The sequence below is a fragment of the Carassius carassius genome, chromosome 1, assembly GCF_963082965.1.
Source record: "Carassius carassius chromosome 1, fCarCar2.1, whole genome shotgun sequence".
Taxonomy (NCBI): Eukaryota; Metazoa; Chordata; class Actinopteri; order Cypriniformes; family Cyprinidae; genus Carassius; species Carassius carassius.
In genome coordinates this window covers 9,638,252-9,650,556 of record NC_081755.1, presented here as the reverse complement: position 1 = coordinate 9,650,556, position 12,305 = coordinate 9,638,252, and the positions used below count along the sequence as shown (strand labels likewise).

Genomic DNA, 12,305 nt, shown 5'->3' with positions numbered 1-12,305 from the left:
CAGTCTTCCAAAATTATCTACCTGCAGCGGTGGGATTCGAACCTACGCCCCCGAAGAGACTGGAGCCTTAATCCAGCACCTTGGACCGCTCGGCCATGCTACCCTGTATGCCTACGCTCTCCGGCTGGCTACGACCGGTGGAAAAGTTTCTTTCCTTTCCTTTTTTCGCCTTCCACCTTCCGGAAGTAGAAGCAACGCTACCACACTAAGCCCTTTTCAATGAGTAAATCTGGCTGTTTCCATCCTTTTGCCTACTAAATGCTTTCCAATGTTATTTTATTGTATTCAAGTGATTTTCCTGTTTTGAAGTAACTTCACTGTGATTTTAAACTATTGGTGTCCCTGCTTCAACACGGTGCATCTGTAAGAAAGGAGCAGAGGCCATGACAGGCTTTCAGCACCGACTTGGCGAAAAAGCAAGGAATGTAAAAGTGGCTGAATTTGGACGTTCATGCAGCATCACTTTGCGCAGCCACAGCAGTCTTCCAAAAAGATGTACTGGCAGCAGTGGGATTCGAACCCATGCCCCCGAAGAGACCGGAGCCTTAATCCAGCGCCTTGGACCGCTCGGCCATGCTACCCTGTGTGACTACACTCTCCAGCTGGCTACGACCGGTGGAAAAGTTTCTTTCCATTCCTTTTTTCGCCTTCCACCTTCCAGAAGTAGAAGCAACGCTACCACACTAAGCCCTTTTCAATGAGTAAATCTGTCTGTTTCCATCCATTTGCCTACTAATTGCTTTCCACTGTTATTTTATTCAAGTGATTTCCCTGTTTTGAAGTAACTTCACTGTGATTGTAAACTATTGGTGTCCCTGCTTCAACACGGTGCATCTGTAAGAAAGGAGCAGAGGCCATGACAGGCTTTCAGCACCGACTTGGCTAAAAAGCAAGGAATGTAAAAGCGGCTGAATTTGGACGTTCATGCAGCATCACTTTGCGCAGCCACAGCAGTCTTCTAAAAAGATGTACTGGCAGCAGTGGGATTCGAACCCACGCCCCCGAAGAGACTGGAGCCTTAATCCAGCGCCTTGGACTGCTCGGCCATGCTAACCTGTGTGCCTATGCTCTCCGGCTCGCTACGACTGGTGGAAAAGTTTCTTTTCATTACTTTTTTCGCCTTCCACCTTCCGGAAGTAGAAGCAACGCTACCACACTAAGCCCTTTCAATGAGTAAATCTGGCTGTTTCCATCCTTTTGCCTACTAAATGCTTTCCAATATTATTTTATTTTATTCAAGTGATTTTCCTGTTTTGAAGTAACTTCACTGTGATTGTAAATTATTGGTGTCCCTGCTTCAACACGGTGCATCTGTAAAAAAGGAGCAGAGGCTGTGACAGGCTTTCAGCACCGACTTGGCTAGAAAGCAAGGAATGTAAAAGCGGCTGAATTTGGACATTCATGCAGCATCACTTTGCGCAGCCACAGCAGTCTTCCAAAATTATCTACCTGCAGCGGTGGTATTCGAACCTACGCCCCTGAAGAGATTGGAGCCTTAATCCAGCGCCTTGGACCGCTCGGCCACGCTACCCTGTGTACCTACGCTCTCCAGCTCGCTACGACCGGTGGAAAAGTCTCTTTCCATTCCTTTTTTCGCCTTCCACCTTCCGGAAGTAGAAGCAACGCTACCACACTAAGCCCTTTTCAATGAGTAAATCTGGCTGTTTCCATCCTTTTGCCTACTAAATGCTTTCCAATGTTATTTTATTTTATTCAAGTGATTTTCCTGTTTTGAAGTAACTTCACTGTGATTGTAAACTATTGGTGTCCCTGCTTCAACACGGTGCATCTGTAAGAAAGGAGCAGAGGCCGTGACAGGCTTTCAGCACCGACTTGGCTAAAAAGCAAGGAATGTAAAAGCGGCTGAATTTGGACGTTCATGCAGCATCACTTTGCGCAGCCACAGCAGTCTTCCAAAAGGTGTACTGGCAGCAGTGGGATTCGATCCCACGCACCCGAAGAGACTGGAGCCTTAGTCCAGCGCCTTGGACCGCTCGGCCACGCTACCCTGTGTACCTGCACTCTCCAGCTCGCTACGACCGGTGGAAAAGTCTCTTTCCATTCCTTTTTTCGCCTTCCACCTTCCGGAAGTAGAAGCAACGCTACCACACTAAGCCCTTTTCAATGAGTAAATCTGGCTGTTTCCATCCTTTTGTCTACTAATTGCTTTTCACTGTTATTTTATTCAAGTGATTTTCCTGTTTTGAAGTAACTTCACTGTGATTGTAAAACTATTGGTGTCCCTGCTTCAACACGGTGCATCTGTAAGAAAGGAGCAGAGGCCGTGACAGGCTTTCAACACCGACTTGGCTAAAAAGCCAGGAATGTAAAAGCGGCTGAAATTGGACGTTCATGCAGCATCACTTTGCGCAGCCACAGCAGTCTACCAAAAGATGAACTGGCAGTGGTGGGATTCGAACCCACGCCCCTAAAGAGACTGGAGCCTTAATCCAGCGCCTTGGACCGCTCGGCCACGCTACCCTGTGTACATACGCTATCCGGCTCGCTACGACCGGTGGAAAAGTTTCTTTCCATTCCTTTTTTCGCCTTCCACCTTCCGGAAGTAGAAGCAACGCTACCACACTAAGCCCTTTTCAATGAGTAAAACTGGCTGTTTCCATCCTTTTGCCTACTTATTGCTTTCCACTGTTATTTTATTCAAGTGATTTTCCTGTTTTGAAGTAACTTCACTGTGATTGTAAACTATTGGTGCCCCTGCTTCAACACGGTGCATCTGTAAGAAAGGAGCAGAGGCCATGACAGGCTTTCAGCACCGACTTGGCTAAAAAGCAAGGAATGTAAAAGCGGCTGAATTTGGACGTTCATGCAGCATCACTTTGCGAAGCCAGAGCAGTCTTTCAAAAAGATGTACTGGCAGCGGTGGGATTCGAACCCACGCCCCCAAAGAGACTGTAGCCTTAATCCAGCGCCTTGGACCGCTCGGCCATGCTACCCTGTGTGCTTATGCTCTCCGGCTCGCTACGACCGGTGGAAAAGTTTCTTTCCATTCCTTTTTTCGCCTTCCACCTTCCGGAAGTAGAAGCAACGCTACCACACTAAGCCCTTTTCAATGAGTAAAACTGGCTGTTTCCATCCTTTTGCCTACTTATTGCTTTCCACTGTTATTTTATTCAAGTGATTTTCCTGTTTTGAAGTAACTTCACTGTGATTGTAAACTATTGGTGCCCCTGCTTCAACACGGTGCATCTGTAAGAAAGGAGCAGAGGCCATGACAGGCTTTCAGCACCGACTTGGCTAAAAAGCAAGGAATGTAAAAGCGGCTGAATTTGGACGTTCATGCAGCATCACTTTGCGAATCCAGAGCAGTCTTCCAAAATTATGTACTGGCAGCGGTGGGATTCGAACCCACACCCCAAAGAGACTGGAGCCTTAATCCAGCGCCTTGGACCGCTCGGCCATGCTACCCTGTGTGCCTACGCTCTCCGGCTCGCTACGACCGGTGGAAAAGTTTCTTTCCATTCCTTTTTTCGCCTTCCACCTTCCGGAAGTAGAAGCAACGCTACCACACTAAGCCCTTTTCAATGAGTAAATCTGGCTGTTTCCATCCTTTTGCCTACTAATTGCTTTCCACTGTTATTTTATTCAAGTGATTTCCCTGTTTTGAAGTAACTTCACTGTGATTGTAAACTATTGGTGTCCCTGCTTCAACACGGTGCATCTGTAAGAAAGGAGCAGAGGCCGTGACAGGCTTTCAGCACCGACTTGGCTAAATAGCAAGGAATGTAAAAGCAGCTGAATTTGGACGTTCATGCAGCATCACTTTGCGCAGCCACAGCAGTCTTCTAAAAAGATGTACTGGCAGCAGTGGGATTCGAACCCACGCCCCCGAAGAGACTGGAGCCTTAATCCAGCGCCTTGGACCGCTCGGCCATGCTACCCTGTGTGCCTACGCTCTCCGGCTCGCTACCACTGGTGGAAAAGTTTCTTTCCATTACTTTTTTCGCCTTCCACCTTCCGGAAGTAGAAGCAACGCTACCACACTAAGCCCTTTTCAATGAGTAAATCTGGCTGTTTCCATCCTTTTGCCTACTAAATGCTTTCCAATGTTATTTTATTTTATTCAAGTGAATTTCCTGTTTTGAAGTAACTTCACTGTGATTGTAAACTATTGGTGTCCCTGCTTCAACACGGTGCATCTGTAAAAAAGGAGCAGAGGCTGTGACAGGCTTTCAGCACCGACTTGGCTAGAAAGCAAGGAATGTAAAAGTGGCTGAATTTGGACGTTCATGAAGCATCACTTTGCGCAGCCACAGCAGTCTTCCAAAAAGATGTACTGGCAGCAGTGGGATTCGAACCCATGCCCCCGAAGAGACCGGAGCCTTAATCCAGCGCCTTGGACCGCTCGGCCATGCTACCCTGTGTGACTACACTCTCCGGCTGGCTACGACCGGTGGAAAAGTTTCTTTCCATTCCTTTTTTCGCCTTCCACCTTCCGGAAGTAGAAGCAACGCTACCACACTAAGCCCTTTTCAATGAGTAAATCTGGCTGTTTCCATCCTTTTGCCTACTAATTGCTTTCCACTGTTATTTTATTCAAGTGATTTCCCTGTTTTGAAGTAACTTCACTGTGATTGTAAACTATTGGTGTCCCTGCTTCAACACGGTGCATCTGTAAGAAAGGAGCAGAGGCCGTGACAGGCTTTCAGCACCGACTTGGCTAAAAAGCAAGGAATGTAAAAGCGGCTGAATTTGGACGTTCATGCAGCATCACTTTGCGCAGCCACAGCAGTCTTCCAAAAAGATGTACTGGCAGCAGTGGGATTCGAACCCACGCCCCCGAAGAGACTGGAGCCTTAATCCAGCACCTTGGACCGCTCGGCCATGCTACCCTGTGTGCCTACGCTCTCCGGCTGGCTACGACCGGTGGAAAAGTTTCTTTCCATTCCTTTTTTCACATTCCACCTTCCGGAAGTAGAAGCAACGCTACCACACTAAGCCCTTTTCAATGAGTAAATCTGGCTGTTTCCATCCTTTTGCCTACTAATTGCTTTCCACTGTTATTTTATTCAAGTGATTTCCCTGTTTTGAAGTAACTTCACTGTGATTGTAAACTATTGGTGTCCCTGCTTCAACACGGTGCATCTGTAAGAAAGGAGCAGAGGCCGTGACAGGCTTTCAGCACCGACTTGGCTAAAAAGCAAGGAATGTAAAAGTGGCTGAATTTGGACGTTCATGCAGCATCACTTTGCGCAGCCACAGCAGTCTTCTAAAAAGATGTACTGGCAGCAGTGGGATTCGAACCCACGCCCCAGAAGAGACTGGAGCCTTAATCCAGCGCTTTGGACCCCTCGGCCATGCTACCCTGTGTGCCTACGCTCTCCGGCTCGCTACCACCGGTGGAAAAGTTTATTTCCATTCCTTTTTTAGCCTTCCACCTTCCGGAAGTAGAAGCAACGCTACCACACTAAGCCCTTTTCAATGAGTAAATCTGGCTGTTTCCATCCTTTTGCCTACTAATTGCTTTCCACTGTTATTTTATTCAAGTGATCTCCCTGTTTTGAAGTAACTTCACTGTGATTGTAAACTATTGGTGTCCCTGCTTCAACACGGTGCATCTGTAAGAAAGGAGCAGAGGCCGTGACAGGCTTTCAGCACCGACTTGGCTAAAAAGCAAGGAATGTAAAAGCGGCTGAATTTGGACGTTCATGCAGCATCACTTTGCGCAGCCACAGCAGTCTTCCAAAAAGATGTACTGGCAGCAGTGGGATTCGAACCCACGCCCCCGAAGAGACTGGAGCCTTAATCCAGCGCCTTGGACCGCTCGGCCATGCTACCCCGTGTGCCTACGCTCTCCGGCTGGCTACGACCGGTGGAAAAGTTTCTTTCCATTCCTTTTTTCGCATTCCACCTTCCGGAAGTAGAAGCAACGCTACCACACTAAGCCCTTTTCAATGAGTAAATCTGGCTGTTTCCATCCTTTTGCCTACTAATTGCTTTCCACTGTTATTTTATTCAAGTGATTTCCCTGTTTTGAAGTAACTTCACTGTGATTGTAAACTATTGGTGTCCCTGCTTCAACACGGTGCATCTGTAAGAAAGGAGCAGAGGCCGTGACAGGCTTTCAGCACCGACTTGGCTAAAAAGCAAGGAATGTAAAAGCGGCTGAATTTGGACGTTCATGCAGCATCACTTTGTGCAGCCACAGCAGTCTTCCAAAAAGATGTACTGGTAGCAGTGGGATTCAAACCGACGCCCCCGAAGAGACTGGAGCCTTAATCCAGCGCCTTGGACCGCTCGGCCATGCTTCCCTGTGTGCTTACGCTCTCCGGCTGGCTACGACCGGTGGAAAAGTTTCTTTCCATTCCTTTTTTCACCTTCCACCTACCGGAAGCAGAAGCAACGCTACCACACTAAGCCCTTTTCAATGAGTAAATCTGGCTGTTTCCATCCTTTTGCCTACTAATTGCTTTCCACTGTTATTTTATTCAAGTGATTTCCCTGTTTTGAAGTAACTTCACTGTGATTGTAAACTATTGGTGTCCCTGCTTCAACACGGTGCATCTGTAAGAAAGGAGCAGAGGCCGTGACAGGCTTTCAGCACCGACTTGGCTAAAAAGCAAGGAATGTAAAAGTGGCTGAATTTGGACGTTCATGCAGCATCACTTTGCGCAGCCACAGCAGTCTTCTAAAAAGATGTACTGGCAGCAGTGGGATTCGAACCCACGCCCCAGAAGAGACTGGAGCCTTAATCCAGCGCTTTGGACCCCTCGGCCATGCTACCCTGTGTGCCTACGCTCTCCGGCTCGCTACCACCGGTGGAAAAGTTTCTTTCCATTCCTTTTTTAGCCTTCCACCTTCCGGAAGTAGAAGCAACGCTACCGCACTAAGCCCTTTTCAATGAGTAAATCTGGCTGTTTCCATCCTTTTGCCTACTAATTGCTTTCCACTGTTATTTTATTCAAGTGATTTCCCTGTTTTGAAGTAACTTCACTGTGATTGTAAACTATTGGTGTCCCTGCTTCAACACGGTGCATCTGTAAGAAAGGAGCAGAGGCCGTGACAGGCTTTCAGCACCGACTTGGCTAAAAAGCAAGGAATGTAAAAGCGGCTGAATTTGGACGTTCATGCAGCATCACTTTGCGCAGCCACAGCAGTCTTCTAAAAAGATGTACTGGCAGCAGTGGGATTCGAACCCACGCCCCGAAGAGACTGGAGCCTTAATCCAGCGCCTTGGACCGCTCGGCCACGCTACCCTGTGTGCCTACGCTCTCCGGCTCGCTACCACCAGTGGAAAAGTTTCTTTCCATTCCTTTTTTCGCCTTCCACCTTCCGGAAGTAGAAGCAACGCTACCACACTAAGCCCTTTTCAATGAGTAAATCTGGCTGTTTCCATCCTTTTGCCTACTAAATGCTTTCCAATATTATTTTATTTTATTCAAGTGATTTTCCTGTTTTGAAGTAACTTCACTGCGATTGTAAATTATTGGTGTCCCTGCTTCAACACGGTGCATCTGTAAAAAAGGAGCAGAGGCTGTGACAGGCTTTCAGCACCGACTTGGCTAGAAAGCAAGGAATGTAAAAGCGGCTGAATTTGGACATTCATGCAGCATCACTTTGCGCAGCCACAGCAGTCTTCCAAAATTATCTACCTGCAGCGGTGGGATTCGAACCTACGCCCCCGAAGAGATTGGAGCCTTAATCCAGCGCCTTGGACCGCTCGGCCACGCTACCCTGTGTACCTGCGCTCTCCAGCTCGCTACGACCGGTGGAAAAGTCTCTTTCCATTCCTTTTTTCGCCTTCCACCTTCCGGAAGTAGAAGCAACGCTACCACACTAAGCCCTTTTCAATGAGTAAATCTGGCTGTTTCCATCCTTTTGCCTACTAATTGCTTTCCACTGTTATTTTATTCAAGTGATTTTCCTGTTTTGAAGTAACTTCACTGTGATTGTAAACTATTGGTGTCCCTGCTTCAACACGGTGCATCTGTAAGAAAGGAGCAGAGGCCGTGACAGGCTTTCAGCACCGACTTGGCTAAAAAGCAAGGAATGTAAAAGCAGCTGAATTTGGACGTTCATGCAGCATCACTTTGTGCAGCCACAGCAGTCTTCCAAAAAGATGTACTGGTGGCAGTGGGATTCGAAACGACTCCCCGAAGAGACTGGAGCCTTAATCCAGCACCTTGGACCGCTCGGCCATGCTACCCTGTGTGCCTATGCTCTCCGGCTCGCTACGACCGGTGGAAAAGTTTCTTTCCATTCCTTTTTTCGCCTTCCACCTTCCGGAAGTAGAAGCAACGCTACCACACTAAGCCCTTTTCAATGAGTAAATCTGGCTGTTTCCATCCTTTTGCCTTCTAAATGCTTTCCAATGTTATTTTATTGTATTCAAGTGATTTTCCTGTTTTGAAGTAACTTCACTGTGATTGTAAACTATTGGTGTCCCTGCTTCAACACGGTGCATCTGTAAGAAAGGAGCAGAGGCCGTGACAGGCTTTCAGCACCGACTTGGCTAAAAAGCAAGGAATGTAAAAGCGGCTGAATTTGGACGTTCATGCAGCATCACTTTGCGCAGCCACAGCAGTCTTCCAAAAAGATGTACTGGCAGCAGTGGGATTCGAACCCACGCCCCCAAAGAGACTGGAGCCTTAATCCAGCGCCTTGGATCGCTTGGACATGCTACCCTGTGTGCCTACGCTCTCCGGCTCGCTACGACCGGTGGAAAAGTTTCTTTCCATTCCTTTTTTCGCCTTCCACCTTCCGGAAGTAGAAGCAACGCTACCACACTAAGCCCTTTTCAATGAGTAAATCTGGCTGTTTCCATCCTTTTGCCTACTAAATGCTTTCCAATGTTATTTTATTCAAGTGATTTTCCTGTTTTGAAGTAACTTCACTGTGATTGTAAACTATTGGTGTCCCTGCTTCAACACCGTGCATCTTTAAGAAAGGAGCAGAGGCCGTGACAGGCTTTCAGCACCGACTTGGCTAAAAAGCAAGGAATGTGAAAGCGGCTGAATTTGGACGTTCATGCAGCATCACTTTGCGAAGCCAGAGCAGTCTTCCAAAAAGATGTACTGGCAGCAGTGGGATTCGAACCTACGGCCCCGAAGAGAGTGGAGCCTTAATCCAGCGCCTTGGACCGCTCGGCCATGCTACCCTGTGTGCCTACGCTCTCCGGCTCGCTACGACCGGTGGAAAAGTTTCTTTCCATTCCTTTTTTCGCCTTCCACCTTCCGGAAGTAGAAGCAACGCTACCACACTAAGCCCTTTTCAATGAGTAAATCTGGCTGTTTCCATCCTTTTGCCTACTAAATGCTTTCCAATGTTATTTTATTCAAGTGATTTTCCTGTTTTGAAGTAACTTCACTGTGATTGTAAACTATTGGTGTCCCTGCTTCAACAGGTTGCATCTGTAAGAAAGGAGCAGAGGCCGTGACAGGCTTTCAGCACCGACTTGGCAAAAAAGCAAGAAATGTAAAAGCGGCTGAATTTGGACATTCATGCAGCATCACTTTGCGCAGCCACAGCAGTCTTCCAAAAGATGTACTGGCAGCGGTGGGATTCGAACCCACGCCCCCGAAGAGACTGGAGCCTTAATCCAGCGCCTTGGACCGCTCGGCCACGCTACCCTGTGTACCTACGCTTTCCGGCTCACTACGACCGGTGGAAAAGTTTCTTTCCATTCCTTTTTTTCGCCTTCCACCTTCCGGAAGTAGAAGCAACGCTACCACACTAAGCCCTTTTCAATGAGTAAATCTGGCTGTTTTCATCCTTTTGCCTACTAATTGCTTTCCACTGTTATTTTATTCAAGTGATTTCCCTGTTTTGAAGTAACTTCACTGTGATTGTAAACTATTGGTGTCCCTGCTTCAACACGGTGCATCTGTAAGAAAGGAGCAGAGGCCGTGACAGGCTTTCAGCACCGACTTGGCTAAAAAGCAAGGAATGTAAAAGCGGCTGAATTTGGATGTTCATGCAGCATCACTTTGCGCAGCCACAGCAGTCTTCCAAAAGATGTACTGGCAGCGGTGGGATTCGAACCCACGCCCCCGAAGAGAATGGAACCTTAATCCAGCGCCTTGGACCGCTCGGCCACGCTACCCTGTGTGCTTATGCTCTCCGGCTCGCTACGACCGGTGGAACAGTTTCTTTCCATTCCTTTTTTCGCCTTCCACCTTCCGGAAGTAGAAGCAACGCTACCACACTAAGCCCTTTTCAATGAGTAAAACTGGCTGTTTCCATCCTTTTGCCTACTAATTGCTTTTCACTGTTATTTTATTCAAGTGATTTTCCTGTTTTGAAGTAACTTCACTGTGATTGTAAACTATTGGTGTCCCTGCTTCAACACGGTGCATCTGTAAGAAAGGAGCAGAGGCCGTGACAGGCTTTCAGCACCGACTTGGCTAAAAAGCAAGGAATGTAAAAGTGGCTGAATTTGGACGTTCATGCAGCATCACTTTGCGCAGCCACAGCAGTCTTCCAATAAGATGTACTGGCAGCAGTGGGATTGGAACCCACGCCCCCAAAGAGACTGGAGCCTTAATCCAGCGCCTTGGACCGCTCTGCCATGCTACCCTGTGTGCCTACGCTCTCAGGCTGGCTACGACCGGTGGAAAAGTTTCTTTCCATTCCTTTTTTCGCCTTCCACCTTCCGGAAGTAGAAGCAACGCTACCACACTAAGCCCTTTTCAATGAGTAAATCTGGCTGTTTCCATCCTTTTGCCTACTAATTGCTTTCCACTGTTATTTTATTCAAGTGATTTCCCTGTTTTGAAGTAACTTCACTGTGATTGTAAACTATTGGTGTCCCTGCTTCAACACGGTGCATCTGTAAGAAAGGAGCAGAGGCCGTGACAGGCTTTCAGCACCGACTTGGCTAAAAAGCAAGGAATGTAAAAGCGGCTGAATTTGGACGTTCATGCAGCATCACTTTGCGCAGCCACAGCAGTCTTCCAAAAAGATGTACTGGCAGCAGTGGGATTCGAACCCACACCCCCGAAGAGACTGGAGCCTTAATCCAGCGCCTTGGACTGCTCGGCCATGCTACCCTGTGTGCCTACGCTCTCCGGCTGGCTACGACCGGTGGAAAAGTTTCTTTCCATTCCTTTTTTCGCCTTCCACCTTCCGGAAGTAGAAGCAACGCTACCACACTAAGCCCTTTTCAATGAGTAAATCTGGCTGTTTCCATCCTTTTGCCTACTAATTGCTTTCCACTGTTATTTTATTCAAGTGATTTCCCTGTTTTGAAGTAACTTCACTGTGATTGTAAACTATTGGTGTCCCTGCTTCAACACGGTGCATCTGTAAGAAAGGAGCAGAGGCCGTGACAGGCTTTCAGCACCGACTTGGCTAAAAAGCAAGGAATGTAAAAGCGGCTGAATTTGGACGTTCATGCAGCATCACTTTGTGCAGCCACAGCAGTCTTCCAAAAAGATGTACTGGTAGCAGTGGGATTCGAACCGAAGCCCCCGAAGAGACTGGAGCCTTAATCCAGCGCCTTGGACCGCTCGGCCATGCTACCCTGTGTGCCTACGCTCTCCGGCTGGCTACGACCGGTGGAAAAGTTTCTTTCCATTCCTTTTTTCGCCTTCCACCTACCGGAAGCAGAAGCAACGCTACCACACTAAGCCCTTTTCAATGAGTAAATCTGGCTGTTTCCATCCTTTTGCCTACTAATTGCTTTCCACTGTTATTTTATTCAAGTGATTTCCCTGTTTTGAAGTAACTTCACTGTGATTGTAAACTATTGGTGTCCCTGCTTCAACACGGTGCATCTGTAAGAAAGGAGCAGAGGCCGTGACAGGCTTTCAGCACCGACTTGGCTAAAAAGCAAGGAATGTAAAAGTGGCTGAATTTGGACGTTCATGCAGCATCACTTTGCGCAGCCACAGCAGTCTTCTAAAAAGATGTACGGGCAGCAGTGGGATTCGAACCCACGCCCCAGAAGAGACTGGAGCCTTAATCCAGCGCTTTGGACCCCTCGGCCATGCTACCCTGTGTGCCTACGCTCTCTGGCTCGCTACCACCGGTGGAAAAGTTTCTTTCCATTCCTTTTTTAGCCTTCCACCTTCCGGAAGTAGAAGCAACGCTACCACACTAAGCCCTTTTCAATGAGTAAATCTGGCTGTTTCCATCCTTTTGCCTACTAATTGCTTTCCACTGTTATTTTATTCAAGTGATTTCCCTGTTTTGAAGTAACTTCACTGTGATTGTAAACTATTGGTGTCCCTGCTTCAACACGGTGCATCTGTAAGAAAGGAGCAGAGGCCGTGACAGGCTTTCAGCACCGACTTGGCTAAAAAGCAAGGAATGTAAAAGCGGCTGAATTTGGACGTTCATGCAGCATC

At 47.7% G+C, this 12,305-nt stretch overlaps 15 non-coding genes across 15 annotated transcripts; all 15 read right to left on the bottom strand.

Annotated features, from left to right (window-relative positions):
- Positions 1 to 499: 499 nt before the first annotated feature.
- trnal-aag (transfer RNA leucine (anticodon AAG)) lies at positions 500 to 581 on the bottom strand. The gene has a single exon. It is a non-coding gene; the product is annotated as a tRNA-Leu (tRNA).
- A 1,345-nt stretch (positions 582 to 1,926) lies between these two features.
- On the bottom strand, positions 1,927 to 2,008 carry trnal-aag (transfer RNA leucine (anticodon AAG)). The gene has a single exon. It is a non-coding gene; the product is annotated as a tRNA-Leu (tRNA).
- A 391-nt stretch (positions 2,009 to 2,399) lies between these two features.
- trnal-aag (transfer RNA leucine (anticodon AAG)) lies at positions 2,400 to 2,481 on the bottom strand. Its single transcript has one exon. It is a non-coding gene; the product is annotated as a tRNA-Leu (tRNA).
- Positions 2,482 to 3,345: 864 nt separating this feature from the next.
- trnal-aag (transfer RNA leucine (anticodon AAG)) lies at positions 3,346 to 3,426 on the bottom strand. The gene has a single exon. It is a non-coding gene; the product is annotated as a tRNA-Leu (tRNA).
- Positions 3,427 to 3,817: 391 nt separating this feature from the next.
- trnal-aag (transfer RNA leucine (anticodon AAG)) lies at positions 3,818 to 3,899 on the bottom strand. The gene has a single exon. It is a non-coding gene; the product is annotated as a tRNA-Leu (tRNA).
- A 396-nt stretch (positions 3,900 to 4,295) lies between these two features.
- trnal-aag (transfer RNA leucine (anticodon AAG)) lies at positions 4,296 to 4,377 on the bottom strand. Its single transcript has one exon. It is a non-coding gene; the product is annotated as a tRNA-Leu (tRNA).
- Positions 4,378 to 4,768: 391 nt separating this feature from the next.
- Positions 4,769 to 4,850, bottom strand: trnal-aag (transfer RNA leucine (anticodon AAG)). Its single transcript has one exon. It is a non-coding gene; the product is annotated as a tRNA-Leu (tRNA).
- Positions 4,851 to 5,241: 391 nt separating this feature from the next.
- trnal-aag (transfer RNA leucine (anticodon AAG)) lies at positions 5,242 to 5,323 on the bottom strand. The gene has a single exon. It is a non-coding gene; the product is annotated as a tRNA-Leu (tRNA).
- A 391-nt stretch (positions 5,324 to 5,714) lies between these two features.
- On the bottom strand, positions 5,715 to 5,796 carry trnal-aag (transfer RNA leucine (anticodon AAG)). The gene has a single exon. It is a non-coding gene; the product is annotated as a tRNA-Leu (tRNA).
- Positions 5,797 to 6,660: 864 nt separating this feature from the next.
- On the bottom strand, positions 6,661 to 6,742 carry trnal-aag (transfer RNA leucine (anticodon AAG)). Its single transcript has one exon. It is a non-coding gene; the product is annotated as a tRNA-Leu (tRNA).
- A 391-nt stretch (positions 6,743 to 7,133) lies between these two features.
- trnal-aag (transfer RNA leucine (anticodon AAG)) lies at positions 7,134 to 7,214 on the bottom strand. Its single transcript has one exon. It is a non-coding gene; the product is annotated as a tRNA-Leu (tRNA).
- Positions 7,215 to 9,505: 2,291 nt separating this feature from the next.
- trnal-aag (transfer RNA leucine (anticodon AAG)) lies at positions 9,506 to 9,587 on the bottom strand. Its single transcript has one exon. It is a non-coding gene; the product is annotated as a tRNA-Leu (tRNA).
- Positions 9,588 to 9,978: 391 nt separating this feature from the next.
- trnal-aag (transfer RNA leucine (anticodon AAG)) lies at positions 9,979 to 10,060 on the bottom strand. The gene has a single exon. It is a non-coding gene; the product is annotated as a tRNA-Leu (tRNA).
- Positions 10,061 to 10,451: 391 nt separating this feature from the next.
- Positions 10,452 to 10,533, bottom strand: trnal-aag (transfer RNA leucine (anticodon AAG)). The gene has a single exon. It is a non-coding gene; the product is annotated as a tRNA-Leu (tRNA).
- Positions 10,534 to 10,924: 391 nt separating this feature from the next.
- Positions 10,925 to 11,006, bottom strand: trnal-aag (transfer RNA leucine (anticodon AAG)). Its single transcript has one exon. It is a non-coding gene; the product is annotated as a tRNA-Leu (tRNA).
- Between the last annotated feature and the right edge of the window lie 1,299 nt (positions 11,007 to 12,305).